Genomic DNA, 26,237 nt, shown 5'->3' on the forward strand with positions numbered 1-26,237 from the left:
GAAAAACCAAATCAATGAATACCTGGAACAGAAGCTTTCTCCTTAAGGGTCCTATCTTTTGAATATTTTATGTGCATTTTTTCTAATCTGTGTACAAGCCGATACTGACTAAAATATCTTTTTGGTAATACCACCTCCTGTTTCGAAATCATGGTTAAAGCTTCCCTATTACCAAACTGCAAATTCTAAGTTGTTCTGCTGTTGATAGATACTTTATGTTCTTATTCCTCATAACCCTACCCTATAGGTACCTTGTGATCAAATGCATTTGTAAATGCTGGCTTTAACAAAGTTAATCATAGTCTTTAAATACCCATATGCATTTTAAGTCACCAGGAGGGCATACACACTTAGCATGCAACACTTTCCAAGTTTATTTACCCACAGAACACTTTATTCAGAAGGCATCTGCTGGATTACTGTTTCACAGAACCAGTGTGGGAAACATTAGCTTCCGTTATTTAATAAAAACTCCTTAGCCTTATATTCAAGGACTTCAAGGATCTGGCTTTAGCCTTTCCTTCTGGCTTTCTCCCCCACCCCCCTTTGTTTCAGTTCTACACACCAAATATGCTTTGAGCTTTCTTATAGTAGCATCTTAACACAACCACCCTCCACTGAGATTCTCCTCTTTGCCTCCTCTACCTCCTTTCCCAGCTCAGATACTAGCTTTTCCAACCATACATTTCTGATTTCTCCAGTCTGTGGAATTCTGTCTTATAAACGTCTGCTGTTACTGTCTGCACAACTCATTTGGCAACTGATGAAATACTGCCAATCAATGAAATTGTTTCTCACTGATGGTAAAGTTACCCAACTGTAAAAATGTTTATGTACAATTTCCTCCAACACTACGAACTCCATGAAGACAACTCTGTTATCTTCTTGTTTATCCCTCGGATTGTTTCTTTAGGACAGTAACTGTTGAACATGGGTTAATAACTATTCTAAGGCTGGAAGATAATCTTTATCTAGCCCAAAATGACAATGAGGATAGCTATTTCAGCTGTTGAAATTCTCTCCTTTCCTCAAATGCCTCTAATTTTTCCAAGCATTCTTTCCCAGCTAATTGGAAAAGCACCAATGGTTTCCACTAACTTGAAAATTCCCTAGAGTACTTTACTTTTAACCTTGTTAAACACCTGCTTATAGGCAGAAGTAAAATTAAGTCTGCTTAATTTGTTTTGAATAAAATCTATCAGACAGTCATGTGTAGTTAAACACCTGCTGTAAAGTTGTAAGGAGAACTGTGGCCATATCTCTAAAGTGTCTCTCCATTTCTCATGGTCCAAGACAGTGGCATTCCAAAGGATGCCTTTATTTAGTCGATGTTCAGAAGTAACTGGAGTATATATGGACATATACAGCCAAGACCTCTCAAAGTTTTACCTCATTAATCTGCAATCACAGCAGAACAGAGAGGCCAGAGCCTAATTATCAGAAGAATATTAAGTGATTGACAGGGAGATATGTGTAATTAAGCAATATTAAGAATAAAGTGCTGCATTTTCTTTAAGTCAGGACTCTCAACTGGGAGTGAATTTGCCTCTCAAAGGACATCTGGCAATGTCTGGGGATATTTTTGTTTGTTACAGCTCCATTTTTGTTTGTTACGGCGGGGATGTTACTGGCACCTAGTAGGTTGAGGCCGGGATGCCACTAAGCATCCCACAATGCAAAGGAGAGACCCCACAGCAATATGTCAGTGGTGTCGAGGTTAAGAAGCCCTGATAAAAGGTAAGTAATGGAAGGTAATGAAGCATGGAAAATTCCTCAGCTGAAGGAGAGAAGAAATGGGGTTATTGTTTAATTTAAATGCATATCGGGGGGCGCCTGGGTGGCGCAGTCGGTTAAGCGTCCGGCTTCAGCCAGGTCACGATCTCGCGGTCCGTGAGTTCGAGCCCCGCGTCGGGCTCTGGGCTGATGGCTCAGAGCCTGGAGCCTGTTTCCGATTCTGTGTCTCCCTCTCTCTCTGCCCCTCCCCCGTTCATGCTCTGTCTCTCTCTCTCCCAAAAATAAATAAACGTTGAAAAAAAAAAATTAAAAAAAAAAAAATAAATGCATATCGGTAATTTTATAACGTAGGCTAATTTCAGTGAAATTAATAACAATTTTAGGAATCTCCGCTGTTTTCTGTAATAAATGGAGATCAAAGCTGCAGAAAATTTTCATAGGAAGCAGACTTACTTAACATACAACTCATCATCACGTGGAGGTTTCTTCTTATAGTTAAATGACCTAGCAGTACACAATAAGTTTTTAAACATTAAAATGAAAAGAATGACATCTTAAAATAATCTCAAGAATAGCACAAGTGGCAGAGTTACTCATGAAATACTGCCTGCTAAGTCAATAAATAAATCTCATTAAACTGAATTTGTTCTTCATGTATTTATATATCTAAAAAAAAGTGTGCTATACAAATCTCTAAATGGTGAGATAATTTTCTTCTCTTTGCTTATCTGCACCTTATAAATTTTCTACAGTGAATCAGTTCCCACCATTCACCTCTGGCTCCAGGCAACCACTGCTTTCCATTACCATTAATTAGAATGGTCTTTCCTACAGTTTCATATAAATGAAATCATACAGTATATACTTTATGGAATGGCTATATGCTCTTGTTGGTGAACACCCTGGTTGTTTCTAGCTTTTGCTTCTTAGGATAAATAACTTGGGGAGACTGGGTGGCTCAGTCGGTTAAGCTTCCAACTTCAGCTCAGGTCATGATCTCACAGTTTGTGAGTTCATGCCCCACGTCGGGCTCTGTACTGACAGCTCGGAGCCTGGATCCTACTTCAGATTCTGTCTCCCTCTCTCTCTGCCCTCCCCCACTCACTCTCTGTCCCTCTCTAAAAAATAAATAAAATATGTAAAAAAATAAATAAAACTTATTAAAATAAATAAAACTTATTTAAGAATAGTACATTAATTTTAAAATATTAAAATTAAAACATTTTTAATGTTTATTTATTTTTGAGAAAGAAAGAGAGACAGAGTGAGTGGGGGAGGATCAGAGAGAGAGGGAGACACAGAATCTGAAGCAGGCTCCAGGCTCTGAGCTGTCAGCACAGAGCCTGATGGGGGGCTCAAACTCACAAGTCACGAGATTGTGACCTATGCTGAAGTTGGATGCCTAACGGACTAAACCACCCAGCTGCCCCTAAAATATTCACATTTTTAAACATAAATGAGTTCATATTCTTTAATCCACTCAGAGTGATGCACTTTACAGAAACAATTAGAGATTTATATAAGTAGTCACATACAAAGTACTTCACTGTGGAGTGGTTTAAAATAGCCTAAAGCATTAGGGAAAAAAAAAGAAAACGAAAAAGAAAGAGAAACTAAAGGTTCAGCAAGAACTAAATAAATTTTGGTAATATAGTACATCCATGCAGTAAATTACTATGCAACTGTTATAAATGATAAAGTTGGTGCATACTTAATGATATATGTAAATGAAATTTAAAAAAGATAAAAACACTATTTAAAGTAGGATTCCAATTTTTCCACTTAGATAAAAGTAGTATCAACCAAAATGCATGCTTATACTATAAAAATTTTCTCTGAGTATGAGGATACAGGTGGTCTCTGCTTTTTTTCATATAGCTTTCCATTTAATAAATTTCTTTTTTGTAAATTTTTTAAATGTTTCTTTATTTTTGAGAGAGAGAGAGACAGAGACAGAGTGCAAATGGAGGAGAGGTAGAGAGAGAGGGAGACACAGAATCCAAAGCAGGCTCAGGGTCCGAGCTGTCAGCACAGAGCCCGGATGTGGGACTTGAACCCACGAACAGCGTGATCATGACCTGAGCCAAAGTTGGATGCTTAACAGACTGAGCCACTCAGGTGCCCCTCTATTTAATAAATTTCCAAATGAAGCATAATAATTTATGATTAGAAAAAATATAAAAATTAAAATCTATTGAGATATTAGTGAACAAGTATTTGAATTAAAATTAATTCATAATAGAGATCAGTGAGTTTTATCTGTATATTGATTTATGTTATACAAAACAAAGATTATTTAGCAATATCTCCATACATACCAAAGATTCTTCTCTCTACCATAGAATATCTGGTAGATTTTATTTTTGGATTCCCTCTCCCTCCTCTTTCCTACAAATCAGTATCTAGGCAATTGAGGGCCCCAAATGCAGAAGTTAATTTTCCTCTCTAGTGTGTAAAATTTTCATGACTTTATTATAGATAAGTTTGTTTTAACTCTAAAACATTCCAGATATTAAATGACATTTGCGCTTATGTGACATTTTAAAAATGATTCATATCTTAAAAAAAAATTTTTTTTATTTGAGAGAGAGAGAGAGAGAGAGAGAGAGAGCACGCACAAGCCAGAGAGAAGTGCAGAGAAAGAGGGAGAGAGAATCTTAAGCAGGCTTCATGCTCAGTGCGGAGCCTGACACAGGGCTTGATCTCACAACCCTGGGATCATGACCGGAGCTGAAATTAAGAGTCAGACACTCAACCAACTGAGCTACCCAGATACCTCAAAAATGACTTAAATCTTAAAGGAAACATTTAGAATGGTTTAGGCTATAATAGGCACCCATTTATGAACTTTGAAGGAAAGCACAATACACAAATAACTTCAAAATCACCTTATATACTTTTTTGTAAATAAGAAAGCCCTCAAAGATCATCTATATTATCAACTCTGACTAAACCGTGTCATCTCACCAAACTGTCACAAAATACACACCTTCACAGCTTTGGTATTCCAATTGTAAGTTATATTATAGATGTTTAATTCACTAGTCTAAATGGATAACACAATAATTTTCCAATACAGACACTAAAAATCTGTGATAGATAAGGTCACTCAGAAACCTGGCTGCTTACATCAGACACTTCAGGAACATCTAACTAACTCAGACCCATTCTTTCACTCTGTGTTTATCCACCTAACAAGTCCAGGGAGTTTCCTGAGTCAATAATGGGCTACCTGCTCTGTGTCCCAGATGCTCTCCTGAAAGATTAAAAAAAAAAAAAAAAAAAAAAGCCCCTGACTCAAACTATCCTTCAGAGTGAATTCAGTCAGTGAAATAATTTAAAAAATAATTCTTTTAGAAAATACCCTAAGACTACCCTCCTCTAAGAATGACATTTACAAAGAGCAGCATGGGGCTTATCTGAGTGGTGCAGAGATAAACTTGGCTAGAATGGAATGGTGCTGGGTTATATAAAAGGGAGAGGAATTGAGTGAGTAATGCTGAGTCAGATGAGGGAAGACAAAAGCAGAGCACAGGGCTTTCACTGCAATTGTGCTTAAGTAGGCCCCATACTAGGAGACCTCTCAAAGTCTAGCTCCTCAATGCTCCTTGAACAAAGGCATCTATGATTCAACAATAAACACATCCCAAACTTCTCTTTTTGTGAAAGGACTAAATGTCAATAAACTTTTTAAAATCAACCAGAAAATATGGTGTTCTTCTAAGTTGCAATTCTGTACATAAAGATTTTTGTAAGCATTGTAATTTCACTCTTTGTAAGTGCCAATTTTTACTCAAATCCAAAAAATAATTTTCAAATATTAAAAAATAAAACATAAAGGGTAATTTAAGAAAACAAGTCTTTTAAACACAAATTTATTATATTGGATAATAAATAGCATTAGCATCAAAGTAGGAAGAGTTCATTTTTCATTTACTGGATAAGTGGATTGCCTATCGTTTGTTACAAGACCAATAAAGTAAGCTCATCACGATGAATATTTTCATTTTCACCCTTTCATGTAAAATGTCGGCTTTTCTCTAGTAACTTCCTCTGTGTGGACAGTCTTCCCACTGCATGTTCAAAGAGACTTGGCCATAGGTAGATAACACAGACTCATGAAGTCTATAAAGTTTTGGATTAGAGTATAAGAAAAGAGCTTAGAGTCCAGTTATAAAAATATTTTTCTTGTAAAGGTAGTGTTTTATCTAAAACTAAAGGATGAAAAGAAGACCAGGAAGATTAACTCTTTCATTGTAACACACTCTCAGTAGACAATGAGTAGTGTACTCTAACAGTTTGTATCTCCTAAACAGCATGTGACAAAATTAAAAAAAAAAAAATTAGTGCCACTGAAGAAGCAAGAGATGGTGGAAGGAAGTCTGTAAGCAAGGGGTAGTGTTTTATAGAGAGAATTTGCCCTCTTCTTTTCCGTGTGAATAGTGTTTTTGACCCAAGAATGTTCTTCATAGCACTAATGGCAATGACAAATACAGGAAACCACATTGACCACATAAATGTCCAACAACTGAGGGTATCAACAAGTTATCTTTGTAGTAGAATTATGGGTAATTTTCTTATCTTTATACTTCAATTCCTAACTTTTCTAAAAATGAACACTTTTATAATAAAAACATTAAAATTATATTAAAAATTTTGAGGGGCGCCTGGGTGGCGCAGTTGGTTAAGCGTCCGACTTCAGCCAGGTCACGATCGCGCGGTCCGTGAGTTCGAGCCCCGCGTCAGGCTCTGGGCAGATGGCTCGGAGCCTGGAGCCTGTTTCCGATTCTGTGTCTCCCTCTCTCTCTGCCCCTCCCCCATTCATGCTCTGTCTCTCTCTGTCCCAAAAATAAATAAAAACGTTGAAAAAAAAATTAAAAAAAAATTTTTTTTTTGAGAATAAATCTGAATTCTTTTAGGGATATAGGAAGAAACCAGGTGTGTAACAGTGTTCCGTACATGATAATTTATCTCAACAATTTTGAGAAATGTACATTTTTTTGAGATAGTTATTAGTCAATGTTCAACGAGGCTCAGCTGCAGAAACAAATCAACTCAGAAATCCCAGTGACAAACCAAGACTGTATGTCACTCTTACAAAATCTAATGTGTCTTAGGCAATCCTCCTCTATCTTGCAGCTACCCCATGTAGAAAACATGTCCTCCAAAATTGCCCTGGCAAGGGGGAGGTCCAAGATGGTGTCACAGGAAGACGCCGAGCTCATCTCCTCCCATGGGCACACCAAAACTATAATGACAAATGGAATAAATCCTGATGAAAAATAACTGAAAACTAGCTGAACAGCACTCTCCATAAGGGATAAGAGGAATGGGTAGGAGAGGCAGAGACAAGGTCTTGCCCAAAACCTTACTGCTTGCATGGCAACACACTGTAGGGAGGGATCTCGTGGGCCACAGCCTCTCCCTGAGGAGCGAGGAATTTGTGCCCCACTCTGGGGCCCTGCACCAGACAGATGAGGCTCCCCAAATGTCTGGCTTTAGAAATCAATGGGGCTTCCTTCCAGGTATCCAGGGAGTTGTGGGGATCTGAGATATTACTTTTGAGGGACTCATGTGCAGACTCACTCATCCCAGGAACCAGTGCAAAGGCGGCAGGTTGAGAGATGATTAGATTATGTGAAAATGATTCAGTTGCTCATCTTACAGCATCTGCCGGAGGGGCAGGGGTTAGCAGGGATTTTCCTCAGGGACAGAGACATTTAAAAGTATCATTTTTTGTACTCTGCCTCCACCTTGCTAGCTTTCGTCGGCATGCCCAGACACAACCTTGCTAGGGAATGCACTGCCCCAGAGCTCATCCCAGGGCTCACTAAGGTTTCAGGTGTGCCCTGATCCCAACACTCTCCCACAGCCTTACTAAAGCTGGTGGGTAAGCACAATCCACACAGGAGGTGTATCTTGATTGCCTGGCTCTGGTGACGATAGGGGCTTATACTCCTGGGCCCCACAGGATCTTAACATTTAGAAAGACAGTTCTGGGCAGGGTGTCATACCTAGAACACAACACAGAGAGAAGACCAAAACACATCCCTAGTCTGCACATGAAACAAGTCCGATTAATTGCCGTGGAGCTTCAACTGAAGGACAGGCTTCAGGTTTAGTACACCTCCAAAGGCTACAGAGGTGCTCATGGGGAACATAGGCAGGGGGACACCATGTGTTCACCCTCCTTTGGCCTTGTCACAGCTTGCTGTTACTTCCCTGAAGGGAGTTTATACGTTTGCCTGAAGCCCCAATTCTTGCAACTGTTGCCCAAGGGATGCCTTCAGATATCTATAATTGTGGTCTCATGGGAACACATATATATATTTGCATACTTTTTAAAAGTAGCTGTTGCCTGAAGATCTGGCTTCTACTCAGCCTGAATCTGGTTTCTGACTGAGATCACTCCCTTTGGAAAACTAACAGGTCTTGGCATAACCTCAACAATTGGGACCTATCAAGAATAAATCAGGCTACTTACATAATCGCAAAGGTGTAAGAGACAAGTGAGAGCTAGGGCAGGGTGGAACAATGAGGCTCACCTTCTACACAAAAATACACCTTCGAGAATGGGAAAGATTGCTATTTCACCTGATACAAAGAAACAAACACAGAGAATCAAGCAAAATGAGAGAGGAATATGTTCCAAATGAAAGAACAAGGCAAAAATCTCAGAAAAAGATTTAATGAAATGGAAATAAATAATCTGCCTGATAAAGAGCTCAAAGTAATGGTCCTATAGATGCTCATCAAACTCAGGACAAACACAGTAAAAACTTCATGGAGGTAACAAAGAGAAGTCATAGAGCTGAAGAATGCAATTACTGCACTAATACTATACTAAAAAGGTTCAACAGCAAACTAGTTGAAATAGAAGAACGAATCAGCAGCTTGTAAGATAGGATAGTGGAACTCACCCAAATACAACAACAAGAAGAAACAAGAGTGAAAAAAAAAGTAAAGATAGTTTAAGAGACCTAATGTACAACATCGAGCACAATAAGATTTGCATTATAGGAGTTCCAGAATGAGAAGAGAGAGAAAAAGGGGTAGAAAACTTACCTGAATGGCTGAAAACTTCCCTAACCTGGAAAGGAAACAGATATGCAGGTCCAGGAAGCAGAGATTTCCAAATAAGATGAACCCAAGACATATTATAATTAAAATGTCAAAAGTTAAAGAGATATTCTTAAAAGTAGCAACAGAAAAAGAACATGTTACATAAAGGGAACCCCTATAAGACTATCAGCAGAATTCCTGTGAGGAATTCTGTAGGTTAGAAGGGAGTGGCATGACAGATTCAAAGTGCTGAAAGGAAAGACCTGCCAAGCAAGAATACTCCACATGGCAAGGCTATGATTCAGAAAGGAGGAGAGATAGAAAGTTTTCTAGGCAAGCAAAAGATAAAAAAGTTAATCACCACTATAACAGCAGTATAAGAAATGTTGAAGGGCCTCTTTAAGCTGAAAAGGCAATAATAACAAGAAAACATATGAAAGTGAAAGTCTCACTAGTAAAACTGAATATATGTATAAATGGGTAGTGGATTAACCACTTTTAAAGCTAGTGTGAAGGTTAAAGTACAAAAGTAGTAAAATGAATCAGGCAATAATTAGTTAAGGGATACACAAAATTTTAAAAATGTAAAATATGACATCTAAAATATAAATATGTGTTGGGGCGCCTGGGTGGCTCAGTCGGTTGAGTGTCTGACTTCGGCTCAGGTCATGATCTCGTGAGTTCGAGCCCCACGTCAGGCTCTGTGCTAACAGCTCGGAGCCTGGAGCCTCCTTCAGATTCTGTGTCTCCCTCTCTGCCCCTAACCCACTCACATTCTGTCTCTGTCTCTCTCAAAACTAAATAAACATTAAAAAAAATTTTTTAAATAAAAAAATAAAACATAAATATGTGGGGGGGGGTAAAAATAGAGACATTTTAGAATGTGTTTAAGTTGCTATGAACTTAAAACAGACTGCTATGTTATATGTAAACATCATGGTAACCACAAAGCAAAAACCTACAGTAGACACACAAAAGATAATGAGAAAGGAATCTAAACACAATACTAAAAGAAATTCACCAAACTCCAAGACAGCAAGAGAAGAAGAAAAGGAACAAAGAGGAACTACAAAAACTGCCAAAAAAACCACAGAATGGCAATAAGTACATATGTATCAATTATTACTTTAAATGGACTAAATTCAATCAAAAGACACAGAATGGCTGAATGGATTGAAAAAAACAAGCTCATCTATATGTTGCCTATAAGAGACTCACTTTAAATGTAAGGACACATACAGACTGAAAATAAAGACGGTGTGGGAAAAGATTTTCTAAACAAGTGGAAATGAAAAGAAAGCTGATGTAGCTATATTTATAGCAGACAAAACAGACTTTAAAACAAAAATGCTGTAATAAAAGACAAAGAAGAACATTATATAATGATAAAGGGGGATCAATGCAACAAAAGGATATAACATTTGTCTGTATATGTGCACCCAACATAGGAAGACCTAAATACATAAACCAAATATTAGACCTAATGGGAGAAATTGACAGTAATACAACAGTAGTAGGAGATTCTAATATCCCACTCACATTGGTAGATAGATCATCCAGAGAAAAAATCAATAGGGACACATTAGCCTTAAATGACACATTAGACCAGGTGGACTTTATATATAAAACATTCCATCCACAAAGAAGCAGAAAAGACATTCTTCTCAAGTGCACATGAAACATACTCCAGGACAGATCACATGTTAAGCCAGAAAACAAGTTTCAATAAATTTAATAAGACTGAAAACATTATGAAGCATCTTTTCTGACCATGTGGTATCAAACTAGAAATTAATTATAAGAAGACTACTGGAATCGCAAAATTAAATAACATGTTACTGACTAACCAATAGGCCAATGAAGAAATCAAAGGGAAAATAAAAAAAATACCTCGAGACAAATAAAAATGGGAATACAAAACCCAAAATCTATGAGATGCTGCAAAAGCGGTTTTAAGAGGAATATGCATAGCAATACAGGTCTATATCAAGAAACACAAAACAAGTCTCAAGTAAACAATTTAACTTTATACCTAAAGGAACCAGAGAAAAAAGAACAAACACAAACCAAAGTTTTTAGAAGGAAGGACATAATAAAGATCAAAGTGGAAATAAATGAAATAGAAGCTAAAAAAAATAAAAAGAGAAAAAAAATATCAATGAAACTAAGAGCTAGTTCTTGGAAAGGATAAACAAAATTGACAAATATTTAGCTAGACTTTACCAAGCAAAAGGAGAGAAGACTCAAATAAACAAAATCAGTAATGAAGGAGAAATGATAACTGATATCACAAAAATCAAAAGATCATAAAGACTAATTATGAAAAATTGTGTACCAAAAAACTGGAAAATCTGCAATAAATAAATAAATTCCTAAGAAAACACATCTTTCCTGGACTGAATCATGAAGAAATAGAAAAATCTGAATTGACTCATTAGTAGTAAGGAGACTGAATCAGTAATCAAAAGCCTTTCAGCAAACAAAAGTTCAGGCCCATATGGCGTCACAGGCAAACTCTATGAAATATTCAAAGACTAATAGCTAATCTCAAATCTTCCAAAAAATCGAAGAGGAGCTAGTGCTATTAAACTCATTTTATGAGGCCAGCATTACCCTGATACCAAAACCAGACAAGGACACCACACACACACACAACACACACACACACACACACACACACACACACACACACACACACACACACATTACAAGCCAATATCCTTGAACATAGATACAAAAATCCTCAACAAAATATTAGCAAATGGAATTCAAAAGTACATTAAAAGCATCACACACCATGATCAAGTGGGATTTATTCCACAGATGCAAGTATGGTTCAACATCAGCATTTCAATCAATGTAATGCACTACATTAAGAAAATGAAGAATAAAAGTCACAAGATCTTCTTAATAAATGCATAAAAATTATCTGACAAAATTCGACATCCAGTCATGATAAAACTCTCAACAAACTCATAGCTAATATACTCAATGGTGAAAAACTGAAAAGTTTTCCTCTAAGATTAGGAACAAGACAAGGAAGCCCACTCCCACCACTTTTATTCAATACAATACTGGAAATACTAGCCAGAGCAATTAGGCAATAAAAAGAAACAAAAGTCATCCAAATGGGAAAGGACAAAGTAAAACTGCCATAATTTGCAAATGACATGATTTACATTATACTAATAATAAATCCTCATAAAGAGAAACTAAGAAAACAATACCATTTACAAGGACATCAAAAAGAATAAAATACCTAAAAATAAATTTAACCAAGGAGGTGAAAGACTTGTACACTGAAAACTATGACACTGATTAAATAAATTAGAGACACAAATAAATTCTGTGGTCACGGACTGGAAGAATTACTACTGTTAAAATGTCCATGTTACCTAAAGCAATCTACAGATTCAGTGCAATCTCTATCAAAATTCCAGTGGCATTTTTCATATATCTATAGCAAATAATTCTACAATTTGTTGGAATCACAAAAGACCCTGAATAGCCAAAGCAATCTTGAGAAAGAAGAACATAGGTAGAAGTACTATGCTCCCTGATTTCAAACTACACTCCAAGGCTATGGGAATCAAAACAGTATGATACTGAAATAAAAACACACACAGATAAATGGAAAAGCAGAGAGCCCAGAAGTAAATCAGTACCTATATGGTCAATTAATTATGACAAAGGAGGCAAGAGTATACAATAGGGAAAGAATAGTTTCTTCAATAAATGGTGTGGGAAAAACTGGACAGCTACATGCAAAATAGTGAAACTGAACCTCTATCTTACACCATATACAAAAGTTAGTCAAATTTAGTCAAAATGGACTAAAAGGTTGAATATAAGACCAGAAACCATAAAACTCCTAGAAGAAAACATAGGTTGTAAGCCCCTTGACATTACTGTTGGCTATACTTTTTTTGGTTCTGACTCCAAAGGCAACTGCAACAAAACTAAAACTAAATGACTGGATGACTTGCATTATACTAATAAAGGTTTTCTTTTTTTTGCATTACATTTACTTTATACTAAAAATACAGCAAACTAAAATGCTTTTGCACAGTGAAGGAAACCACTAACAATAAATTAAAAGGCAATCTTCTGAATGGGAGAAGATATTTGCTTATCATACATCCAAGAAGGGGGTAATTACCAAGGTATATAAAGAATTCATACAACTCAACAATGAAAAGTTAAACAATTTGATTAAAAATGGGAAGAGGATTGGAATAGGCATTTTCCCAATGAAGATGGACAATAGGCACTTGAAAAGATGCTCAACATCATGAATCATCAGATAAAGGCAAATCAAAACCACAATGAGATATCAAATCACACCTGTCCGAATGGCTATTATCAAAAAGGCAAGAAATAACGTTAATTGGACAGGTTGTGGAAACAAGGGTGGAAATGTAAATATAAAATTGGTGCAATCACTATGGAAAATAGTACTGAGGTTCCTCAAAAAATTAAGAATAGAATTACCATATGATTTAGCTATTGCATTTCTGAGTATTTATCAAAAATAGTGAAAGCATTGATTCAAAAAGATACATGCACCTCCCCATGTTTATTGCAGTATTATTTACAGTAGCCAAGATATGGAAACAATCTATGTGTCCATGGATGGACGAATGGATAAAGATGTGGTATATAAATGCAATCTAATATTTCCCAGCTATAAAAAAGAATGAAATCTTGCCATTTGAGACAACACGGGTAGACCTAGAGGGCATTATGGTAAGTGAAATAAGTCAGATAGAGAAAGATCAATATCTTATGATTACACTAACATTCAGAATCTAAAAAAATGAATTAATAAAGAAACAAACAAAAGAACAGACTCAAATATAGAGGACAAACTGGTGGCTGCCAGAGGAAAGATGGATTGGGGGATGGGTAAAACAGATAAAGGTTATTATTAAGAGGTACAAACTTCTGTTTGTATAGAGACGAAAAATACAGCATAGTCAATAATATTGTGATAACATTATACGGTGACTAATGGTAACCACACTTACGATGAGCACCAAGTAATGTATAGAATTCTTGAATCAATGTTTTGTACACCTGAAACTAATATAACATTGTATGTTAATTATACTTGAATAAAAAGAAGAAAAAGATCATTAAAAAAACCTTTGTACCTTATTCAGTGCCCTATAATATCTAGGAATTCAATTTAAAATTGGCTTCTCAGAATATGTCTTCCTAATACTTGAAAACTATCATCACTCCAAACACTATAAAACTTATCACTGCCATCTGCCTAGTGATTGAGGAAAATTTAGAGTATAGAATATAAACAAAAATAGAGGCAAACGCTAAATATATATGATGACAACCAACAGTTGTGCATAATTGGTCCTAGCCCTGGCCAGATAAAATTTCCAGCCTTTTAAATGTGAGGCTTCCTTAAACAAACTTCTTTAGCAACTATTCCCATTTGACACATCTCTGACTTTAAAGAAATGTGGAGCATTTTGTTAAACATCAAAATTAGCAATTTGTAGCAATATTATCTCCCTTAAAATAAAAAGGCCTCATAGCAAAGGGAATAAAGCTTAGAGTACAAACCATCGCTTCCCTACCCAGTTTTAGCACACTAAACTCAGTGTGCCTACACTATGCAGTTTAAAATAACTTCCAAAGGTCTTTAAGCCATCAAAACTAGTGCACCCTAAAGGAGTTGAGCTGTCACCAGAAAACCCCATATAGGAAAACCCATCTTAGGTCCCTCTTTAGTAGTTATCTAAAAACCCCTTAGATTAAAATAGGGGCTTCCTTTCCTGTCTGAATCACATCTGTTACATAATTACTTTTTTCCCAAGCAAGTGAAAGAAACAAGAAGAGCTATATAAAGATTACAATTAATAATGATAGGCAGTTTTCCACTAAATGAAGTCTGCATTGTGAATTGCATAATCAGTACCTCAGTAACCTTAGTTCTCTCCTCAAAAGTCATTGCTAGAGTCAGAGACAGGATTTCTTTTATATGCATATATATTATCTTTATAAATGATATATTTTTTATCTTTTATAAAGATAATATATATGCATTGAAGAAATACAGAACATGCAAACCAGCATTTGGAAGAAAATAAAAATCACATGCATGGCAGAGATGAGATCTCATAACACAAAGAATTCCCTTCTCTCAGTTTTTTCAGTTAAGCACATGGCCCCTTATGTTAAACAAATGAACAAACAAACAATTTCTTTTGAAGTAAAGGGTGACCACATAATGAAATTCTGACAAATGGGGCTAAATGAAAGAGAAGTATAGTATTCCCTCCCCCTTCACACTTTCTTCCCACATCCTCGCTTCCTTAGATGAAGATGAAATGGTTAGAAGGGAAAGAGGGAATGGGTCACCCAGGATCCCCGTAGCTGTGAAATAGTTTTGGACTATTCACGGCCATACTTCTTTTTATGGGAGAAAGACAGTTTAGCATTTTAAAGCTTCTGTTCTTATGTTCCTTGGAAATTTCAGCTAATCCTGACCCCAACAAGTGTATCTAATCCTAATACCACCATACTGCTCGTTATCTACCTTTTGAGTTTTTAAATAGTCACAATTATGCACTATCCCTTTAAATTTTTATTTTTAGTTAAGTCAGTTAGTGTACTTGTTTATTTTACATGGGAACTCATGGAGCATATGGGAGACTTCCTTCATTTAAATACAGTGTTATTTTTTTGAATTGGAGTTTTAAGTAGGTGTCAAAACAAGGATGCTTTTCCTTTTGTCGGAATTTTCAATGTTAGGGGCAGCAAAATGAAATACTATATGGAAAGCCGGGCAGTAAACGTACTCTGGATGAATAAAGCAGGTCAGGTGGGACTATGAAAAACAAGAATACATAGGGCACATGTCTAACTAGGGTAGCTACTATGCAAGTCCAGCAGATGGCTGGCATTATGGGAATGAGGGACCTGTATATATAATCAGAAAAAAATGGTCTTTTAACATAAACTTTGCTAATTTTTTTTTTGGTTTTTTTATTTTTATTGTTATTTTTTTATTTTTTTAGTATATGAAATTTATTGTCAAATTGGTTTCCATACAACACCCAGTGCTCATCCCAAAAGGTGCCCTCCTCAATACCCATCACCCACCCTCTCCTTCCTCCCACCCCCCATCAACCCTCAGTTTGTTCTCAGTTTTTAACAGTCTCTTATGCTTTGGCTCACTCCCACTCTAACCTCTTTTTTTTTTTTTTCCTTCCCCTCCCCCATGGGTTCCTGTTAAGTTTCTCAGGATCCACATAAGAGTGAAACCATATGGTATCTGTCTTTCTCTGTATGGCTTATTTCACTTAGCATCACACTCTCCAGTTCCATCCATGTTGCTACAAAGGGCCATATTTCATTCTTTCTCATTGCCACGTAGTACTCCGTTGTGTATATAAACCACAATTTCTTTATCCATTCATCAGCTGATGGACATTTAGGCTCTTTCCGTAGTTTGGCTATTGTTGAAAGGGCTGCTATGAACATTGGGGTACAAGTGCCCCTATGCATCAGTACTCCTGTATCCCTTGGGTAAATTCCTAGCAGTGCTATTGCTGGGTCATAGGGTAGGTCTATTTTTAATTTTCTGAGGAACCTCCACACTGCTTTCCAGAGCGGCTGCACCAGTTTGCATTCCCACCAACAGTGCAAGAGGGTTCCCGTTTCTCCACATCCTCTCCAGCATCTATAGTCTCCTGATTTGTTCATTTTGGCCACTCTGACTGGCGTGAGGTGATACCTGAGTGTGGTTTTGATTTGTATTTCCCTGATAAGGAACGACGCTGAACATCTTTTCGTGTGCCTGTTGGCCATCCGGATGTCTTCTTTAGAGAAGTGTCTATTCATGTTTTCTGCCCATTTCTTCACTGGGTTATTTGTTTTTCGGGTGTGGAGTTTGGTGAGCTCTTTATAGATTTTGGATACTAGCCCTTTGTCCGATATGTCATTTGCAAATATCTTTTCCCATTCCTTTGGTTGCCTTTTAGTTTTGTTGGTTGTTTCCTTTGCTGTGCAGAAGCTTTTGATCTTCATAAGGTCCCAGGAATTCACTTTTGCTTTTAATTCCCTTGCCTTTGGGGATGTGTCGAGAAAGAGATTGCTACGGCTGAGGTCAGAGAGGTCTTTTCCTGCTTTCTCCTCTAAGGTTTTGATGGTTTCCTGTCTCACATTCAGGTCCTTTATCCATTTTGAGTTTTTTTTTGTGAATGGTGTGAGAAAGTGGTCTAGTTTCAACCTTCTGCATGTTGCTGTCCAGTTCTCCCAGCACCATTTGTTTTTTTTTTTTTGGGTTTTTTTTTTTAATTTTTTTTCAACGTTTATTTATTTTTGGGACAGAGAGAGACAGAGCATGAACGGGCGAGGGGCAGAGAGAGAGGGAGACACAGAATCGGAAACAGGCTCCAGGCTCTGAGCCATCAGCCCAGAGCCCGATGCGGGGCTCGAACTCACGGACCACGAGATCGTGACCTGGCTGAAGTCGGACGCTTAACCGACTGCGCCACCCAGGCGCCCCTCCCAGCACCATTTGTTAAAGAGACTGTCTTTTTTCCATTGGATGTTCTTTCCTGCTTTGTCAAAGATGAGTTGGCCATACTTTGTGGGTCTAGTTCTGGGGTTTCTATTCTATTCCATTGGTCTATGTGTCCGTTTTTGTGCCAGTACCATGCTGTCTTGATGATGACAGCTTTGTAGTAGAGGCTAAAGTCTGGGATTGTGATGCCTCCTGCTCTGGTCTTCTTCTTCAAAATTACTTTGGCTATTCGGGGCCTTTTGTGGTTCCATATGAATTTTAGGATTGCTTGTTCTAGTTTCGAGAAGAATGCTGGTGCAATTTTGATTGGGATTGCATTGAATGTGTAGATAGCTTTGGGTAGTATTGACATTTTGACAATATTTATTCTTCCAATCCATGAGCAGGGAATGTCTTTCCATTTCTTTAAATCTTATTCAATTACCTTCATAAGCTTTCTATAGTTTTCAGCATACAGATCCTTTACATCTTTGGTTAGATTTATTCCTAGGTATTTTATGCTTCTTGGTGCAATTGTGAATGGGATCAGTTTCTTTATTTGTCTTTCTGTTGCTTCATTGTTAGTGTATAAGAATGCAACTGATTTCTGTACATTGATTTTGTATCCTGCAACTTTGCTGAATTCATGGATCAGTTCTAGCAGACTTTTGGTGGAGTCTGTCGGATTTTCCATGTATAATATCATGTCATCTGCAAAAAGCAAAAGCTTGACTTCATCTTTGCCAATTTTGATGCCTTTGATTTCCTTTTGTTGTCTGATTGCTGATGCTAGAACTTCCAGCACTATGTTAAACAACAGCGGTGAGAGTGGGCATCCCTGTCGTGTTCCTGATCTCAGGGAAAAAGCTCTCAGTTTTTCCCCGTTGAGGATGATGTTAGCTGTGGGCTTTTCATAAATGGCTTTTATGATCTTTAAGTATGTTCCTTCTATCCCGACTTTCTCAAGGGTTTTTATTAAGAAAGGGTGCTGGATTTTGTCAAAGTCCTTTTCTGCATCGATTGACAGGATCATATGGTTTTTCTTTTTTTTTTTTTGTTAATGTGATGTATCACGTTGATTGATTTGCGAATGTTGAACCAGCCCTGCATCCCAGGAATGAATCCCACTTGATCATAGTGAATAATTCCTTTTATATGCCGTTGAATTCGATTTGCTAGTATCTTATTGAGAATTTTGGCATCCATATTCATCAGGGATATTGGCCTGTAGTTCTCTTTTTTTACTGGGTCTCTGTCTGGTTTAGGAATCAAAGTAATACTGGCTTCATAGAATGAGTCTGGAAGTTTTCCTTCCCTTTCTATTTCTTGGAATAGCTTGAGAAGGATAGGTATTATCTCTGCTTTAAACGTCTGGTAGAACTCCCCTGGGAAGCCATCTGGTCCTGGACTCTTATTTGTTGGGAGATTTTTGATAACCGATTCAATTTCTTCGCTGGTGATGGGTCTGTTCAAGCTTTCTATTTCCTCCTGATTGAGTTTTGGAAGAGTGTGGGTGTTCAGGAATTTGTCCATTTCTTCCAGGTTGTCCAATTTGTTGGCATATACTTTTTCATAGTATTCCCTGATAATTGTTTGTATCTCTGAGGGATTGGTTGTAATAATTCCATTTTCATTCATGATTTTATCTATTTGGGTCATCTCCCTTTTCTTTTTGAGAAGCCTGGCTAGAGGTTTGTCAATTTTGTTTATTTTTTCAAAAAACCAACTCTTGGTTTCGTTGATCTGCTCTACAGTTTTTTTAGATTCTATATTGTTTATTTCTGCTCTGATCTTTATGATTTCTCTTCTTCTGCTGGGTTTAGGCTGCCTTTGCTGTTCTGCTTCTATTTCCTTTAGGTGTGCTGTTAGATTTTGTATTTGGGATTTTTCTTGTTTCTTGAGATAGGCCTGGATTGCAATGTATTTTCCTCTCAGGACTGCCTTCGCTGCGTCCCAAAGCGTTTGGATTGTTGTATTTTCATTTTCGTTTGTTTCCATATGTTTTTTAATTTCTTCTCTAATTGCCTGGTTGACCCACTCATTCGTTAGTAGGGTGTTCTTTAACCTCCATGCTTTTGGAGGTTTTCCAGACTTTTTTCTGTGGTTGATTTCAAGCTTCATAGCATTGTGGTCTGAAAGTATGCATGGTATGATTTCAATTCTTGTAAACTTACGAAGGGCTGTTTTGTGACCCAGTATATGATCTATCTTGGAGAATGTTCCATGTGAACTCGAGAAGAAAGTATATTCTGTTGCTTTGGGATGCAGAGTTCTAAATATATCTGTCAAGTCCATCTGATCCAATGTCTCATTCAGGGTCCTTGTTTCTTTATTGACCATGTGTCTAGATGATCTATCCATTTCTGTAAGTGGGGTGTTAAAGTCCCCTGCAATTACCACATTCTTCTCAATAAGGTTGCTTATGTTTATGAGTAATTGTTTTATATATTTGGGCGCTCCGGTATTCGGCGCATAGACATTTATAATTGTTAGCTCTTCCTGATGGATAGACCCTGTCACTATTATATAATGTCCTTCTTCATCTCTTGTTACAGCCTTTAATTTAAAGTCTAGTTTGTCTGATATAAGTATGGCTACTCCAGCTTTCTTTTGGCTTCCAGTAGCATGATAAATAGTTCTCCATCCCCTCACTCTCAATCTAAAGGTGAAAACTTTGCTAATTTTTAATGTATGTAAGTAATTATAGAAAAATTGATTAATCCCTATGTAGGAGAGTAAAGTTATCTGAAGGACAAATTCATCAAATTCATGGCATAGGTACTGTAAAACATTTTTTTTTTTTTTTGTCTTATAGGCTGATGATATTTAAAATCCAGCTTTGGATATTAGAGTGTGTCAAAGATTTTTAGCAGCTCTAGCTGGATTGGGGTTGCCTGACTGGTGTGCTGAATGAGAATTTTTGATGATTGGTGTGATAGGCAGAATAACAGCATCCAAAGATATCCATATCTTAATCCCAGGATCCTAGGAGTACATTATGTTTTGGTCTCCATTTATTTATTTATTTATTTATTTATTTTTTATTTTTTCAATATATGGAATTTATTGTCAAATTGGTTTCCATACAACACCCAGTGCTCATCCCAAAAGGTGCCCTCCTCAATACCCATCCCCCACCGTCCCCTCCCTCCCACCCCCCATCAACCCTTAGTTTGTTCTCAGTTTTTAAGAGTCTCTTATGCTTTGGCTCTCTCCCACTCTAACCTCTTTTTTTTTTTTCCTTCCCCTCCCCCATGGGTTTCTGTTAAGTTTCTAAGGATCCACATAAGAGTGAAAACATATGGTATCTGTCTTTCTCTGTATGGCTTATTTCACTTAGCATCACATTCTCCAGTTGTTTTGGTCTCCATTTAAAAGAGCATAGGGGTGCTCAGGTGGCTCAGTTGGTTGAGTGTCCAACTCTTGATTTCGGTTGAGCTCATGATCCCAACCCACGTTGGGCTCCATGCTGAGCATGGAGCTTAAGACTCTCTCTCTCTCCCTCTCCACCTCTCCTCCACTCGTGCTTGCTCTCGCTCACTCTCTCCCTCTCTCTCTCCCTCTTTCTCCCCCTTTCTCTAAATAAAAAATAGAAAAAAAATTTTTTAAAGAGAGTAAAAGAAAGGATTGCTAAAATACCAGAAGGGACCAAGTGCCTAACATGAAACATAAGTGCACACAATTCACTTTATTTGCTATATGAATTCTCTCCCTTTTTGAGGGTGTAGACAGAAAATTCCCATTTATCTGATAATGAGATCAGCTGGAAAACTCCAAAAATAACTATTCATTTCACTTTCCTGGTAATTAATATTTACTGTATTTTACCAAACACTTTGTCTATGACAGATTGACACAATGTAAAACTAACAAATGAGTTAAAAACATTCACTCATTCACCACACATAGTTTGAAATGCATTGCTACAGGCCAACGGTTTTCAGAGTGTGGTTCAATGACCATGGACCAGTAGTTACCAGCATCCCTTCGGAACTTATTTGAAATGCAAATTTTCTGACTGTAACCTAGATTACTGAATCAGTGGGGCTCAGCAATCTGGGGTTTAACAAGTCCTTGATGATTCTGATGCTTGTAAAGTCAGAGAACTCCTACTTTAGGATATGCTACTTTGTTAACTAATACTTACACATCTCATAATTGCATCAGGCACTATTGTAAGCATTTGCATGCATAAAATCATCCAACGGTAAGTTTATAATCCCCATTTTACAGATAGGGCAATGGAGGTCCAGAGAGCTTAAATGACTAACTAAGGTCACACAGCTAATAAGTGTCAGTTACAGTGGCTCCACAGTCCATGTTCTTCACCACTATACTATAAAGCCTAATATTGATCAGATAAGTATACAAGAGATAAGGTGTTTACCAGCTAGTATATTAAATTTATCAGGAAACAATTGCTATAACTTAATTTAAGTTATAGCAATTAAAGTTAAGTAACAATGCTAATTTTGTTAGCATGTCAACCATGAAGACAGGGTTCTATAACAGGGTTTTATCAGAGCTTTTTATATCATAATACCAGGTAGCAACCTTTTTATTATGCAGATGCTCTGCATTGTTGGCATATCTAATGCCTTGTTTATAGGAAACTAGAAAAATATTCATTGGATTCTTACTATATGCCAGACATTATGTTACACATTAGAGAAGGCAAAGATGTATAAGATATAAGATAACACATACAAAGTACTTCAGACATTGATATGGAGAATCACAAAATAAATGTCAGCTCTCATATCATTATCTTGTTGTTTATAATGGAGAGGGAAACACAGGAACTCAACTATAAAACCAAACATAATACAGCAATACTGCAGTAGAGAAATGATGGTGTAATACTTATTCTGTAGTACTTTTTCCCTAAATGCATTAACAGTGTTAATGAGAGAGATAATCTCCTTCTTCTCTCCCTTTCTCTTAATTTCTTTTTTTTTTTTATTTTAGAGAGAGAGAGAGAGAGTGAGAAGGAGAGAGGGGCAAATGGAGAGAGAATCTTAAGCAGGTCCCAAGCTCAGCACGGAGCCCCACGTGGGGCTCGATCCCATGGCCCTGGGATCATGACCTGAGTTGAAATCAAGAGTTGGACACACAACTGACTGAACTACCCAAGCACCCCTTTCTCTTTTTGCACCTCCTCCCTGAAGTCCAGGACTCTGAAGGCAGGACTTCATTTCTCAATGTTTTCAGAACATCACCATATGACTGTTTTTCAGGACGGAATCATGGCTTCATTTCTTTCAAATGCAAAGGGGCAGAAATAAAATATATTTTTCTAAGGAAAAACTGAGAAGACACTGAAAGCAAAAAGTGAGACTTCCTTGAAGCCAAGATTCCCAAGGTGAAAAAAAATGCCATTTAAACATTACCTGAAAATTGTACAATTTGCCAACATTGAGCATTCAGCTTTGACTTTCAACATTCTATTTAAACAGAGTAGGACAAGAAGGTGAAATAAAAGGGCAAAATGTTGACCAAGTGAAGGCAAAATAATTCCAGTACTACTCAATATTGTCAACAGTTGCCAAAAAGTATAGGTTATTAGGTGTGTAATCCATTTTTGTAGCTTAAATTTTTTAATTAAAATTCTGTCTGAGCTTATATCACAGATCAATTCAGTGTTAGTCCTGAAGATCTGTACTGTCTGTCCAGAGTAGGTAATTATCAAATCTTTCATTTGCTTTATGATGGCAGAAATAGCCCAAGTGACTGTATGACTGGTACAGTGACAGTGTCTGAAGAATACACGGACACAAGCGTGCCTGAATCTGGACTGACTAGGACTTGAAGGATAGTAATCATCATCTTAGTCACTATTCTATCAGAGACAGTCATTTGGCCATAGAACGCACAATTGTTCGCATGATCCAGACCACTGTATACTGTGAAATAGTTATCCCAAAATCTGAAAAATCACTGTCAATTATTAGAAAGTTGCAGTTTATTCATAAGGGCTCCCAACCAACTGCACTGAGATACTGTCTGAATCTAGTGCGAAGTCCTGAACAACAGGAAAATGAGAGAAACAGCCAAAATTTACACATTCTCAGAGAGGACCCAAGTTCTAATTTTTGCCCTGACCCCAGGCTTTCATTTGGTATTTATAAAGAGAAGTCTTAGTACCTCTTTTTTTTTTTTTTTACCAACACAATGAGTGAACTAGATGTGTTCTGATCTAAGTTCAAACTCTCCACTTATCATACCGTATTTAAGGACTATTTAAGGGCTTCCTTTATGACAATATTCACTTCTCTCCTGCACCATCATTTTCCATCTCTATGGGATCATTCCATAGCTCTGCAAGAATGTAATTTAGCTCATTTAAGGAAAAAAGTCTCTTGACCTACAACTTCCTTCAGTACTCCAATTCTCTACTCTTTACTGTAAAACTTGTAGAAAGAGGGTTTTACTTGCTGTCTCCATTTAATCTTCTCCATTTATCACTCACCTCTGTTCTGAAACAGGTCTGGTCAGTACCACCTCAACATTCCAAATTCAGGAGCCAATTCTTGTTCCTCATTTTAGAAGACTAATCAGCAGCATCCAAAGGAATTAATCACTCTTTTCTCTGTCTTTCTTTATTTTTTTTTTATTTATTTTTTTTTTCAACGTTTATTTATTTTTGGGACAGAGAGAGACAGAGCATGAACGGGGGAGGGGCAGAGAGAGAGGGAGACACAGAATCGGAAGCAGGCTCCAGGCTCTGAGCCATCAGCCCAGAGCCTGACGCGGGGCTAGAACTCACGGACCGCGAGATCGTGACCTGGCTGAAGTCGGATGCTTAACCGACTGCGCCACCCAGGCGCCCCTCTCTGTCTTTCTTTAAACATAATGTGTAATTCAATTGATCCTACTCATACTTCCCTGCTAGGTTATTCCCAGTCTCCTTTACTGGATCCTCTTCATCTTCTGCACCTCCAACCATCACAGCATATCCATCCATCTATCTCTCTCTCTACCCACCTACCTACCTACCTACCTATAATCTATCTCTCGTGATTTTATAGAGAGAGAGAATAGATGACCATACCCATTTATCCACCACTCTGTTTAAGAAAGAGAATATTACTATTCACTACAAGCTTCCTTTATGCCCCTCTTCCTCTTTGATCCCATGCTTTTCCCCCCCTTCTCTGGCAACCATCATCCTGGATTTTGTGTTTGTCATTTTCCTGCTTTCTTAAGGTTTACCTCATATGCTCATATTATACACACAGACACACACACACAATTTCACTCTGTATAAATGGAATCACACTTAGACAACATTATGAGATTTTTAACATGTATTCTTTAAGGCATACATTATAGGATTTATATTATTAATTACAAATATTTTCATAGGTATTATGTGGAAAAGGAGGTAATAACGTTGAGCAAGATAGAGCAGATCTCAAAGCCTTCATATGAGATGTTCACTGTTACTCCGTAAGTACGGGCATATGCCATATGCGCTTAACCTCTTCTTTTTTTAGAGCATCTTTTACGTTAGAGCATCTGATGAAATGCTGTGCTTTATACTGGAAGGCGAAATGTACATCTGCTTTGAAAGAATCCATATAATCAGCAAAGCCTCTCCTACCCTCTTCACAATAAACAACAGCACTTGTATGCAGGCTGTGTTAGGTCACGTGCGGACTCAGTGGCATGACTGACGTGAAATGGACAAGAATCAAGATCAGGACAAGTGTTTTTTCCCACATTTCTGTAAGCATGATGAAAAGTGGACACTTTCATATAGAAATTAAAGTGTGAAGAATGAAGAAAGTCAAAGTTAAGTTTAAAGTAAGTTTTGGATGAAAATGTCATCTGAACATGTCTATGTTTCAGTTAATCATATTTATATTATTGCTGAAGCCTAGAGATGGCATTCGAAATAAATTTCATTTTGGAATACTCATGGAGAGACAAATAATGGAAATTTATACACATTTAATCATAAATTACCTTTCCTTTAAATAATTTATATTAATATAATTATAATAATGATTAATAATACATTTTAGGTAAATGTATTACTGAAATAAAGATATAAATTGACATATTTTCTGATACGTTTTAGGAAAGCAATCTGTTCTTTATCCCAGAAGTTCACACTGACCTTTCTAATTGAAGCTATGGGTCCAAATGATTTCTTCAATCACACTTATATCAGCCTGAGACTGCTCTGAGGTTAGGTTTTTGTTAATATGATTCTATGTAAGTATTATGTCTTGATATTTTTTCCTGTTTTGCTATTTTAAGTAATAAATCTGCTTTATTGAATTGTGACTCTTCAGTGACACTTTGTAGTCCCTGACATTTAAGGTATGATTTGCCATGTCAAAGCGTCATCTCCTTGTCATTTTTAAAAAAATACTTGCTACTCTTTTAAATGATGTTTCTAAGTCTTCCACAACTGTTTCCTATAATAGCTTTGAAGGGGAAACTATTTTTTAAGACACATTGCTAATGTCATGTCTAGCAACTATTTTTCTGTTTGTAACTATTTTCTGAATTATCTATTAAACATCTTTAAGTGTATTTTTACCTTCTTATGTCAAATTATTCATGCATAAGGCTACAGAGATAAACTTAGACATCACAGTATTGGTAGTTTGTTAATATGAGAATGTTTTCCAGAAACTATTAAAGTTATCTTAAATCACAGGTTCACATTTAATATCTAACCCTAAAGTATACATTTGTTGGCTTTTTTATTAACTGAAAATAAACTACCAAATTTCAGAAATAGTTAATTACATATGTGTCTTGGGCCCGCACAGGAAAATTTAAGATACATTTTTATAATCAGAGGAGAAATAATAACCATTGATAAAGAGACAAAATGAGTTTCTGCTGTGCTTTTTCCCATGGCCAAAGACATTATCCCAAAAATTCTAGCAAGGGA

The 26,237-nt window shown here is 36.9% G+C and overlaps 1 protein-coding gene and 1 long non-coding RNA gene across 2 annotated transcripts in view; one reads left to right on the forward strand and one right to left on the reverse strand.

The window, feature by feature from the left end:
- The window catches only part of GPR158 (G protein-coupled receptor 158), a 436,580-nt gene that overhangs the window by 101,836 nt on the left and 308,507 nt on the right, over positions 1 to 26,237 (reverse strand). The gene's annotated exons all lie outside the window — the stretch shown is intronic.
- LOC147579461 (uncharacterized) lies at positions 1,340 to 25,870 on the forward strand. The gene is made up of 2 exons (XR_015253175.1): positions 1,340 to 1,737; positions 24,823 to 25,870. It is a non-coding gene; the product is annotated as an uncharacterized LOC147579461 (long non-coding RNA).

This window comes from Puma concolor, chromosome B4 (assembly GCF_028749965.1).
Source record: "Puma concolor isolate L17-30 chromosome B4, mPumCon1.1.hap2, whole genome shotgun sequence".
In the NCBI taxonomy this organism is placed as follows: domain Eukaryota; kingdom Metazoa; phylum Chordata; class Mammalia; order Carnivora; family Felidae; genus Puma; species Puma concolor.